The sequence below is a fragment of the Heptranchias perlo genome, chromosome 4 (assembly GCF_035084215.1).
Source record: "Heptranchias perlo isolate sHepPer1 chromosome 4, sHepPer1.hap1, whole genome shotgun sequence".
In the NCBI taxonomy this organism is placed as follows: Eukaryota; Metazoa; Chordata; class Chondrichthyes; order Hexanchiformes; family Hexanchidae; genus Heptranchias; species Heptranchias perlo.
This window is the reverse complement of record NC_090328.1, coordinates 99,912,287-99,923,435: the sequence shown is the minus strand read 5'-3', so window position 1 is coordinate 99,923,435 and position 11,149 is coordinate 99,912,287. Positions and strand designations below refer to the sequence as shown.

The 11,149-nt window shown below is 45.6% G+C and overlaps 1 long non-coding RNA gene across 1 annotated transcript in view; it reads left to right on the top strand.

Moving 5' to 3' along the window:
- The first annotated feature begins 1,104 nt into the window (after positions 1–1,104).
- LOC137320568 (uncharacterized) overlaps positions 1,105–11,149 on the top strand; it is a 31,795-nt gene continuing 21,750 nt past the window's right edge. Inside the window, exon 1 of the long non-coding RNA XR_010962588.1 lies at positions 1,105–1,275. This is a non-coding gene — a long non-coding RNA (uncharacterized lncRNA). The remainder of the gene's footprint in view (positions 1,276–11,149) is intronic.

Sequence of the window (11,149 nt, the reverse complement as noted above, 5' to 3'; positions counted from 1 at the left end):
TTTTGAAGTGCAGTGTGTCGTCACAGAGGGAAATGCAGCGGCCAATTTGCGCACAGCATGATGCCACGATATGCGGTGAGATGAATGAAAGAAAGTAAGGTCTTGCATTTATACAGCGCCTTTCACGACCTCAGTCCCAAAGCACTTTATATAAGAATATAAGAAATAGGAACAGGAGTAGGCCATACGGCATCTCGAGCCTGCTCCGCCAGTCAATAAGATCATTTACAACCAATGAAGTACTTTTGAAGTGTAGTCACTGTTGTAATGTAGGGATACGCCCAGTTTGCGCACAGCAAGGTTCCACAAACAGCAATGAGATAAATGACCAGATAATCTGTTCTAGTGGTGTTGGTTGAGGGACAAATATTGGCCAGGACACCGAGGAGAACTCCCATGCTCTTCTTCAAATAGTGCCATGGGATCTTTTACGTCCACCTGAGCAGGGAGACTTAGCATCATATCTAAAAGACAGCACCTCAGACAGTGCAGTGCTCCTTTAGTACTGCACTGAAGTGTCAGCCGAGATTATGTGCCCAAGTCCTAGAGTGGGGTTTGCACCCCCAACAATTTAACTCAGAGTCAAGAGTGCTACCAGCTGAGCCAAGCCAACACCACTTTGGGAAATTATATGCTCCGAGCTGGAACAGGAGTCACCAGCTTTGCCACTTTACCCAGAGAAGAAATATTAAATTAGTATTGTCATTCTAACCAAAGAACATCAAAATGAGTTAATAAAAGATATTTACTGTTGCCACAAGATTGTTTCTTTCACAGTAGAGCAACTCTTCCAAACCATTCGTTTTTTCTTGGTTAAACTACTCAGTAGGAAGGGTTATAGATTATTTTTCATTTCATTTCAGGGACACTCTAGTACGTGTTTCATTCCCACCTAGTTGGTACCAACTGGGAGACTGGCTCACAGGATATGCACTGGAAGAAGCAATTGAGGTCATTGATAATTTAAAGTTCCATTTAAGTCAGGTGGGGGGAGATGGAAACCGAGTGAGTGGGCAGTTAAAAACTCCCAGCTCACTTACCCACCCTGGAACTGCCAAGAGATTACTGGCCGCTATTTTTAACCTGCTCCACCGAGCAGGAAGCAAGGACGCCACCCAAAGCCGATGGGGTCCTTTTTAACATACGCATGATGGTTCCCAATTACATCATCAGGTCCCAACTGCAATTTCTACCAAGTGGCCTGAACGGGGGAAACAGCAGTGAGTTTCCTGCCAGGCCCAACCCAGCGAGGAACCAGAAGACTCCCCAAAAAAGGTAAGTTTAAGATTCGGTTCATTTTACTTTCCTTGTGGACCCCAACAAGGGAATCTTCAGCTTCCCCTGCTGTGATCTTGCTTCCCCTTTCCCCCAATAGCGGTATGGCTTGGCAGCCAATCTCACCACTTACCTGGCTTCCAGGATGCACAAATTTCTGCCGCTTCCCACTGGGAACGGGTTGAGAAGTTGGCTGGCAGCATTTAAATGAGACCCGGGAGTTAAAATACCCAAGGCCTCTCCTTTTTCATCAGTGGGTGAGTTTTGAACTGAGAGCAAAACACACCCTCCAAAAACTGGCTCACAGTTAAAATCGGGGGCGTAGATTTCTGTTTTAATGGCAGAGAAAAAAGAAACAATGGCACAATTTGAACAGAAGAGACTTCGGCCTCGATATTAACGGGATGGCGGGAAGGTGCGGGGGAACCCGATAGTGAGCGACGAACCCAGCAAGGCCAAGAATGTGAGGCTCATTTAAATGACTCTTTGCTTGACTGCCTAGCTGGGCGGGCGGGAGTAGAAATTTAGCGGCCTCAGCCGGGGATCCTGGCTCATCTAAAAGGAGCAGATCTTTAATACCTACCTTTGCCAGTCGGCATCTCCTTCCTTGGATCTGCTGCTGGGCAACTGACAGCGCGGGACTCCCCTTGACGTTCCGTTAATTCTATGTCGCGGCGTCGATAATGTCTTTGGGCTGTGACTTTTGAATGTTAACTAGGCCCCCGCCTGCCTTTTGCAGGACCCTCGTCGATGGCCTGATTTGGGGTAATAAAAATTTAAACAGCCGGGAAGGCAGTGGGCTGGAGCCGGGAGGTAGAATTTTTAGATTTTAACCCCTCCCATGCACCATTCCTGCTGGGCAGGGGAGGGGGTGCGGGGGCGTTAAAATTAGGGCCTTAATGTCAGCACAGATTATTGGCAAAGGCAGATTTACTGTACAGAGATATACATAAAGAAGATTAGCTGAATGTGAGCAGGAGTGTACCTTATTCAGTCAATACAAGCAAGCCTGGATAAACATATCTGGTCCAAGCATAATTCTAGGAAAAGCATAGTGCTAACTCACTCCCTAATTATATAGAGGTCGTCATCTCAGCAATGTGTACTGATGAAAAGGTCAGCTTTCTGTTCACAAATGGTCAGACTCAACTAGTTGTACTCAATTGGCAGAATCTGACTCATAGGCTCCGAAGCTGTTTCATGCGTAGCAGGCTAGCGATGTGACAGGAATCCCAAATCTAAAACTCAGGAGAGATTTGACCTCAATTGAGCTGGTTCCAAATTGCCAGCACTGGTTGCTGCACTAAATCGTCAGACTGCCTCCAGCCAGGGAGGGGTCAGGGGAAATGGGTTTGTCTGAACGTGCAGCCTTTTATTGAAGAAACTCAAGAGGGGGCAGGGCTGGCCTGCAGTCAGCTTAATACATGTAAAACAAAGTATAAAGATCATAAGGGTCAACTGAGGCCCCGATGTCCTTTTATGTTGTCTCTTGGAAAGGTGATTTTAATTCTATGGGTCACCACCGCTGATCTTATGAAGACTTGGTTTCTTTTTTTCAACATGCGCCTTTCATTTTCAGCAGCTGCTCATTTAAGTAAACAAGACTATCGATTTTTCCCATTAGAACTTAACGTGCCATCAAAGGCCATATTTTGCTAAATATATCTGATTTTGATGGAAATATCAGCTGTTTAAAATTTTCATGAACTCATTCACACTGTTACTCCACACGACCCCTCCTCCGATGAAGGCTCCACAGTTCTTAAAGCAATCACTTAACTTGTCTGTTAACACTGGAACAGATGGTCAAAGGGGTCTAATAGAAGTTTTTGAAGATTATGAAAGATTTTGCGAGGGTTAAATAGTGAAAGATTGCTTCCACTGGTTGATGAATCAATAACAAGAGGTACAGACTGAGGATTGTCACAAAAAGGACGAAAGGAAAAGATTTTTTTTCCACACAGAGGGTGATTAGTACATGGAATGCTTTACCACAAGAGGCTATTGAGGTAGAGACTGTAACATAATTTAAAAGGAAATTGGATAAGGATTTGAAAAGGAAGAATATGAAAGGATATGAGGAAAGGGCAGGGGAATGGGATTAGAGCCAGACGGCTCCATTGAAGAGCTAACACAGGCACAGGCACGATGTGTTGAGTGGCCTCCTTCTGTGCTGCAATTTCTTTGGGGTGGATGAAGCTATTCTGAGGCAGTGCACCTAGGGGACAGGAGACTGATCTTGTGCTGTAAAGGAAGGTCAGTTTGTCATAATTAAGGACTTCAGTTATGTGGAAAGACTAGAGAAGCTGGGAAGCAGAGAAAGTTAAGGGGAGGTTTAATAGAAGTGTTCAAAATTATGAAGGATTTTGACAGAGTAAATAAGCAGAAACTGTTTCCACTGGTGAGAGGGTCAGTAACCAGAGAACACACATTTAAGATAATTGGCAAAAGAACCAAAGTGGAGATGAGGAGAAATTCTGTTACGCAGCGAGTTGTTATGATCTTGGATGCACTGCCTGAAAGGGTGGTTGAAGCAGATTCAAAAGTAACTTTCAACAGGGAATTGGATATACAGTATATTTGAAAGGGAAAAATTTGCAGAGCTATGGGGTAAGAGCAGGGGAGTGGGACTAATTGGATAGCTCGTTCCAAGAACCGACACAGGCACGATGGACTGAATGGCCTCCTTCTGTGCTGTGCAGGTCCCTGGGGAATGCCACATGTCACATCCCACCAATCAGAGAAAATTTCCTTTACCCCTATTCTCTGTCTCCTACTTCCCAACTGATTACCAACTCATGTCACAAGGTTACCCTCAATTCTGTGCACTCTCATTTTTGATAATAATCTGTTGTGTGGAACCTAATCAAATGCCTTCTGCAAGTCCATATAGACAACATCCATGGACACTTCCCTATCCACCATTACTTACAGTGCACGTTCCAATCATTTAGTGGGCAATAATGGATTATTTTTGGGGAAGCATTTAAAGCCAAATTTACCATTATGAGTAACTAAAAATTGTCCCCCTAAAAATAATTCTCAAAATACACATTAATAAAAATGTCAGAAATAATAAAAATAATCTCTAATAGAAACAATGTCATGCCATAAATGTGCTGTAAATATTGCAACAAAATAAGTTTGAAGTTTCTTCCCTTTTAAGGGTTCCATCACACTTGGAGCTTTGCTCACTCAAACTGGACAATCCCAGGGCAAATGAAGGAAAGAAACAGGTTTTAATTTAAATATTTTTGCATGAATCTGGTGCCTGAATGAGGCTGCAACAGGTGCGATGCAGGTAAATCTCACCTGCCATTTTAACTGCCCGTCCACCTGGTTTCTGCCAGGTGGGCAGGGTTAAAATTGGCTCCAAAGGAGTCTCATATTGGGCAGTGAGCGAAGGTAGAGGTTATGATGAGGTTGGTTTGGATGCAATCTAAGTACATTACTTCATGGTTGAAGTACAGGATGAAAGGCATGTCAGGGAGATGAAAGGGAACTTGAGCAGCACTATCACCAACCATTCCTGCAGGCCTTGGCACATCCACCTGCCAATGACTGAAGACAGCTGCCTCTGCAGGTTCCAGATTTCAATGAGCTAGTTGCAGAGCTTTGCCATCTGCTGCAAGGAACCTTGCAGCCAACCTGTAACATAGGCACAGCACTGCCAGTGGTTGTGAAGGTCACTTCAGCCCTTACTTTTTATACCTCTGGCTTCCTTATGGGGAAAGTACCTTGGAATGCCAAAGATGACCCTTCTGGTCAAGGTGTCAGACTTGGCTCAGTGGTTCTGAGTCAGAAGGTTGTGGATTCCAGCCCCACTCCAGGGATTGAGCACATAATCTAAGCTCACACCACAGTGCAGTACTGAGGGAGTCCTGCACTATTGGAGGTACCGCCTTTCGGATGAAATATTAAACTGAGGCCCCCTCAGCCCTCTCAGGAGGACGTAAAAGACCCCTCAGCACTACTTGAAGAAGAACTGGGGAAGGCTGCACGTTCAGACAAACCCATTTCCCCTGACCCCTCCCTGGCTGGAGGCAGTCTGACGATTTAGTGCAGCAACCAGTGCTGGCAGTGTCTTGGCCAACATTTATCCTCCAACCAACACCTAAATCAGATGATCTAGTCATTTTATCTCATTACTGTTTATGGGACCTTGATGTGCGCAAATTGGATGCCACGTTTCCTACATTACAACAGTGACTACACTTCAAAAGTACATCATTGCCTGTAAAGTGCTTTTGGATGTCCTGAGGTCATAAAGGCACTATATATTACATAGAAGTGCATAGAATTTTGCAGCACAGAAATAGGCCATTCGGTCCAACAGGTCTATGCCGGTGTTCATGCTCCACACAAGCCTCCTCCTACTCTATTTACTTCCTCTCACCCTATCAACATATCCTTCTATTTCTTTCTCCCTCATGTACTTATCTAGCTTCCCTTGGAATGTAGCTATGTTATTCATCTCAACCATTCCATGTGGTAGCAAGTTCCACATTTTAGCCACTCTCTGGGTTAAGAGGTTTCTCCTGAATTCCTTATTGGAGTTATTAGTGACTATCTTATATTTATGGCCCCTAGTTTTGGACTCCCCCACAAGTGGAAACATCTTCTCCACATCTACCCAATCAAACCCCTTCATAATTTTAAAGGTCACCTTTCAGTCTTCTCTTTCCTTGAAAAAAGAACCCCAGCCTGTTTAGTCTTTCCTGCAAGTTTGTTAATGACTTGTATTTAGTCGCAGTCTTCCTCTGTATTAACTATACGTCCCGATTTGGTGTCATCCACAAATTTTGATATTGTATTCTGATTCCCGAGTCCAAATCATTTGTGTAAATGGTGAACAACAGTGGTTCCAGCACTGATCCTTGAGGAACACACTTCCCACCTTTTGCCAGTCTAAGTAACTACTCTTAACCCCACAAATGCAAGTTATTTTTCTTCTTGCATCCACATCATAAAACATAATACCAACTTTGCCAGCAATGAAACATGGAATTGTGTCACTCTGTCACTTCCCTACAGGCTCAATATTGTGACTCCACATTGGCTTTCCTTTCACTTCATTCCCACCGCCCCCCCCCCCCAACAACTTATCTTTCAGCTTTTTGATAGATGCCTTTTATACCATTCTAAAGACTGTAAGAATTTTGTGCCCTCTCCCCCTGTGTCTCTAAATGGCCACACCTCTTTAAATTTCACCAACAACCCCCACATTTGGCGTGCTCATTGAAATTAATGGACAAGAAATTGGGTGGGTTGTGAGTCAGCCTGGTTCACCTCATAAATGGATCCCCTTTGTGTGAAGATCTATGCCTGGAGCACTACATTGTAAAATTTACTCCTATATCATCAGTGCTCTCATATTACTTTACTCTCAGACTTTGTTAATCATATTCATTGGCTTGTGTTCTCTCTACACCTTAGACAGCATCTTAGTGGAAACTAGAAGCTACTCTTCTGTGTCGGTATGAATAAATATTTACCCCTGTAACTGCTGAGTGACAGAACATACTGGTGTGGCTGAAGGTGCAGGATCAAGGGGGTAACACAGTGACAGTAACAGTTCTGGCCTCACATCCTGCTTTCAGATTCTATTGAACTGAAACCTGTCTGCATGGAGTCTGCTGAATGCACGTCACATCACTTCCTTCTATCTGTACCGATGATTTCCCAAGAGCAGCACTGGCCTAAAGCACTGTACGTGCCACACTGCAATTCACAACTATCTTTCAATCTCAAATAATGTTTGACTGAGTGATCGATCTCGCTATGAACAACAGACTTAATATTTGCGATTGTGCTTTTTGCACCTGAGTCTGTGTTTTTTATTTATTAACACTTTCACCAACACATTGAGCTAGATTCTCCTCCCCCCACAGCAAGTGAGTACTTTGTGGAATGAGTGGGCAACGTGCAACGCTCTTTTGCCCACCCCCATTGCCTGGGCATCGTCTCCAAAAAGCAACACCAGTACAAAGGTAGCATTGCAAAGGTGGCATTGCAACTTGCTAGAGGCAGTAGGGAACTTGAAGAGCTGCAAGTGGCCATTTTGGTAGAGTTGTCAGTTCTAAGGGCAGTTGACCTGCAGCTTTGTGAATCTCAAAGCATGGAGGAGCTTGCAGGGTTTGAAACCTTTATTTCGGGAACTTGGCAGCCATTGCCCCTTTCTCCCAAGCCCCCGTCCCCCAACGATTCACATTCCTGGAGGAATACCCCTTCGCCTCTGTTATGAGGAGGTGGTTCAGAAGGAAGAGCTGAGGCAGCAAGACTGGTCATGGCACCACAGGCCCCAGTTGGCACCCACCTGCAGATGTCCACTCCACCTTGTCTGCCAACCCAGGCACTCCTACCTGAATTTGTTGAGTTGATAATGTTTCAGGAGGCTGTGCTTCCCACAGGAGGCCATAACAGATCAATGTTAGCTGGCTGCCCGAAACTTGCAGCCTACATTAACACAAGCTACCACACTGCCAGTGGTAATAAAACCACAGTGGCCCCTACTCCAAAGGTTCCTTTCAGGCAGCATTGGGGGATGTCTATCACATTTGCTAATCAGCTCCCCCCTAATGTATCAAGCAGTTTATGGTTGCCTTGTTTCGGACAGCTGCCAGTTTATCTCTTTCCAATAAACCTGGGTAACATTGGGTCACCACTGCTTCTGGGAGTTTCTGCATATACTTGTAAGGAGTGGAACATTTGCTGTCCCTTACAAGGTAAATGATGGGTATGGGGAATCATGGAATCATACAGCACAGAAGGAGGCCAATTGGCCCATCGTGCCTATGTAGGTTCTCTGGAAGAGCTATCCAATTAGTCCCACTCCCCTGCTCTTTCCCCATTACCCTGCAAATTTTTCCTTTTCAAGTATGACTTTCAAAAGGGAATTAGATAAATACTTGAAGAGGAAAAAATTGTAGGGCTATGGGGAAAGGATAGGGGAGTGGGCCTAATTGGATAGCTCTTTCAAAGAGCCGGCACAGGCACAATGGGCTGAATGGCCTCCTTCTGTGCTGTATCATTCTATGATTCTATAAGTAAATATCCTATTCTCTTTTGAAAGTTACTATTGAATCTGCTTCCACCACCCTTTCAAGCAGTACATTCCAGATCATAACAATTCACTGTATAAAAGAATTTCTCCTCATCTCCCCTCTGGTTCTTTTGCTAATTATCTTAAATAGAATCATAGAATCATAAAAAGTTACGGCACAGAAGGAGGCCATTTGGCCCATCCTCTCCGTGCCAACAGATAAAGAGCTATCCAGCTTAATCACGGGTACGGTAGCATAGTGGTTATGTTACTGGACTAGTAGTCCAGAGGCCTGGACTAATAATCCAGAGTCATGAGTTCAAATTGCTGCCATGGCAGCTGGGGAATTTAAATTCAATTAATTAAATAAAATCTGGAATTAAAAAAAAACTATTATCAGTAACAGTGGCCAAGAAACTACTGGATTGTTGTAAAAACCCATCTGGTTCACTAATGTCCTTTAGGGAAGAAAACCTGCCGTCCTTACCCAGTCTAGCCTATATGTGACTCCAGACCCACAGCAATGTGGTTGATTCTTAAACACCCTCTGAAAAGGCCTAGCAAGCCACTCAGTTGTACAATCACACTACAGAAAGCAACCTTCACCAGACAGACTGCAGTGGTTCAAGAAGGCAGCTCACCACCACCTTCTCAAGGGCAATTAGGGATGGGCAATAAATGCTGGTCTTGCCAGCGACACCCACATCCCATGAATGAATAAAAGAAAGTCCCACTTTCAATCGCTTGGTCCGTAACCCTGTAGGTTACGGCACTTCAAGTGCACATCCAAGTACTTTTTAAATGAGTTGAGGTTTCCTATCTCTACTACCCTTTCAGGCAGTGAGCTCCAGACCCCCACCACCCTCTGGGTGAAAAAATTTCTCCTCAGCTCCCCTCTAATCCTTCTACCAATTACTTTAAATCTATGCCCCCTGGTTACCTCTGTGTCCTCTGGTTACCGATCCACCTGCCAGTGGAAACAATTTCTCTTTGTTTCCTCTATCAAAACCCTTCATAATTTTGAACACCTCTATTAAATCTCCCCTTAACCTTCTCTGCTCTAAGGAGAAGAATCCGAACTTCTCTAGTCTTTCCACCGGTTGAAGCAGAGACCATTGTATCTTTTAAGGAAGAATTGGAGACACATTTGAAACAGAGGTTCACTACTGCCTCACTACTGCTCCACAGAAGGGACTCAGTATACTAGTGGTGGCCGGTGCACCCAGTGAGATGAGATGCAACGGCCTTCACAAGAGTGCACGTGGACCCCACCAGCAGAGTCCTGTCCTGTCAAGTAGCCTGGACTCCTGAAGAATTGTGAATATCTTTTTAACTTGCCTGGATTAGCCCCCTTGCTTGGGGGTCGATCTGACCAGTGTTGTGTTCGGAGCTGCCAAAAACAGGTGGGTGGGTGCCAGGGTTTGTGTGTGCCCGGGCAGGTGGGCATCAGAGCTGCGCCCAAAGTGGCCCATATCTCCTTGTGCTGGGTTATGAGATGACCCTGTGACTGGTGCTGATGCCACGACGTATGGCTAGCTCTCCTGCTTCTGGCACATCTTTCTGCCATTTGAGGGCTGGATAAGCATTGCCCTGAGAGACAGCAGCCCTCATCGGTGCCTGCTCCAGCCATGCTAGTGCCTAGTAGTTGGTGTAACTCTGTGCTCCCGTGGTGTCTGGTAGCCAATGTGACTCAGTGCGCGGCTGTGGTGTCTGGTAGACAGTGTCACTCTGTGCTCCAGTGGTGTCTGGTTAACAGTGTCACTCTGTGCTCCTGTGGTGTCTGGTTACCAGTGTCACTCTGTGCTCCAGTGGTGTCTGGTTACCAGTGTCACTCTGTGCTCCTGTGGTGTCTGGTTAACAGTGTCACTCTGTGCTCCTGTGGTGTCTGGTTACCAGTGTCACTCTGTGCTCCAGTGGTGTCTGGTTAACAGTGTCACTCTGTGCTCCAGTGGTGTCTGGTTACCAGTGTCACTCTGTGCTCCAGTGGTGTCTGGTTACCAATGTCACTCCAGCGGTGTCCCTGGTGTCTGGAAGCTAGTGTGACTCCTCTCCCCTGGTGCCTGGTAGACGGTGTGCCTCTGCGCGTGTCTGTGCTGTCTGTTAACAGGTGTGACTCTGTGCTGTCTGGTAGTCGGTGTGAGTCTGTGCACCCGTGGTGTCCCTAGACTTGACTATTCCAATGCTCTCCTGGCTGGCCTGCCATCTTCCACCCTCCATAAACTTGAACTGATCCAAAACTCTGCTGCCCGTATCCTAACACGCACTAAGTCCTGTTCTCCCATCACCCCTGTGCTTGCTGACCTACACTGGCTCCCGGTCTGGGAACGCCTCGATTTTAAAATTCTCATCCTTCTTTTCAAACCCCTCCATGGCCTTGCCACTCCCTATCTCTGTAAACTCCTCCAGCCCTACAACCCTCCGAGATCTCTGCGCTCCTCCAATTCTAGCCTCTTGCGCGTCCTCGATTTTAATCACTCCACCATTGGTGGTTGGGCCTTCAGCTGCCAAGGCCCTAAGCTCTAGAATTCCCTCTCTAAACCACTCCGCCTGTCTAGCTCTCTCTCCTTCTTTAAGACGCTCCTTAAAACCTACTTCTTTGACCAAGCTTTTGGTCACCTGTCCTAATATCTCCTTATGTGGCTTAGTGTCAAATTTTGTTTAAAAATCATTCCTGTGAAGCGCCTTGGGACATTCTACTACGTTAAAAGTGCTATATCAATGCAAGTTGTTGTTGTCTGGTAACTGGTGTAACCCTATGTCCTCCCGTGGTGCCTGGTAGCCAGTGTGACTCTATCCTCCCGTGGTGTCCGATAGCCAGTGTGACTCTGTGCT